The following is a 2,012-nucleotide window of genomic DNA, read 5'->3' as shown; positions in this document are numbered from 1 at the left end:
CAAAGCCTCTGCCTGTGGTGCCTGCATCCCATGTGAGCCCCTGTTCGTGTCCCAACCGCTCCTCTTCCAATCTAGCTCTCTTCTTATGAGCTGAGAAAGCAGTAGAAAAGGGCTCAAGTGCTTGGGAACCTGCACCCATGTGGGAAATCCCGAAGAAGCTTTCGGCTCCTGGATTTGCATCCACCTAGCTCCAGCCTCTGCAGCCATTTGGGAAGTAGACCAGCAGATGGAATACCTTTTTCTTTGTCTCTCCTCTTGCCCCCACCCCGCTGTCTCTCAAATAAATAAATAAAAATCTTAAAAATTAATTACATACTTGGTTTTACTTGAATTTTTGATTTCTCTAATTTAATTTTTTTTTGTAGATTCAAGCTTTAACATACATTATTCTCCAAACTGAAGAAATGCTTTTAACATTTCTTCCAGGAATGTCAAGTGCAGTCCCTCAATTTTTATTTGTAATAAAAAAGTTATTAGTTCTCTTCACTTTTGCAGACAAAGAAATTTTAGATATTTTTGTATTTAAAATTGTCAATACATTCATAAATTTCTTAAGAGTAGATATAAATTATGAGAAATGTGTCCAATGGTTTTGCCATTGTGAGAACATCAGTGAATGTTCCTATACTAAATAAGATGGCTACAATGTCACTGAACAATATAATCTTATGGGAATACTGCCATATATGCAAAATTATGGTTGACCAAATCATTGTTATGCAGCACAGGGCTATATTTTATCTCATCTTTTTTTTTTTATTTGCATGATTTCCTAAAGAAGTTTTCTGAAATTTCTACACTCACTTTTCTGTTGATTATATTTTCTACCTTCCTGGAAGTTTGAAGATTTTCGATTTTTGAAATCTCAATGTAATATGTTTTGGTGGGGCTGTTGTTGTTGTTCTTTAATGTGTTTTTCCTGCTTTCAATTCCCAGAGCCTCTTTTGTCTGTGGTTTGGTGCTTTTCTCTTTTTTTAAAATTTTTTAAGTTACACAAGTTTCATATATTCATACACATAAATTTAGAAACATGGTGACACTTCCCACACCACTCTCCCTCCTGCCCATGACCAGCTGTTCTTCCTCCTCCTTCCCCCATTCCCATTCTTAATTTTACAGACATCTACTTTCAGAAAAACCACTGTTCCTCAGTTGAAGAGATAAGAGCTGTAAACAATCATTGAATCTGAAAATGTCCATTTCATTCCAATACAATACATTTCAGGTATTCTATTAATTATCTTGGGTCAGGGAAAACATATGGTATCTGTCTTTTGGGGACTAGCTTATTTCCCTAAGGATAATGGATTACAATTGTGTACATTTTGTTGCAAAAGATAGTATTTCATTTTATTTACAGCAGAGTAGTACTGCATAATATATGTGTGTATATATATATATATGTATAAATATATATATATGTATATATATATATATTCCATAATCTTTTATCCAGTTCACAATTGATGGATATCTGAGTTGATTCCATAACTTAGCTACTGTGAACTGAGATGCAATGAACATGGGCAGAGATCATTCTTTCATATTCTGCTTTCTCTTTATTTGTATAAGTTCCAGGGGTGGAATGACTGAATCATATGGTAGGACTATATTTAGATTTCTGAGTTATCTCTATACTGCCTTTCATAGTGTCTGTACCAGTTTACATTCCCACCAACAGTGGAATAGAATACCTTTTTCCCCATATCCTCACCAGCATTTGTTGTTTGTTGATTTCTATATGAGAGCCATACTAACTGGAATGAAGTAAAACGTCATTGTGATTTTGATTTCAATCTCCATGATGGCTAATGATCTTATACAACAAAAGCAAAGCCAGGGGCATCAAAATATCAGATTTCAAGATATACTACAAGGGCAGTAGTATAAACATCAAAACAGCCTGTTACTGGCACAAAAACAGACACACAGAACTATAGAACAGACTAGAAACTCCAGAAATCAACCCACATAGGTATAACCAGTGAATATTTGACAAAGGAGCTAAAGTC

Source organism: Lepus europaeus, chromosome 8 (assembly GCF_033115175.1).
Source record: "Lepus europaeus isolate LE1 chromosome 8, mLepTim1.pri, whole genome shotgun sequence".
Taxonomy (NCBI): Eukaryota; Metazoa; Chordata; class Mammalia; order Lagomorpha; family Leporidae; genus Lepus; species Lepus europaeus.
The sequence above is the reverse complement of the archived record's forward strand: the minus strand, read 5'-3'. Positions refer to the sequence as shown.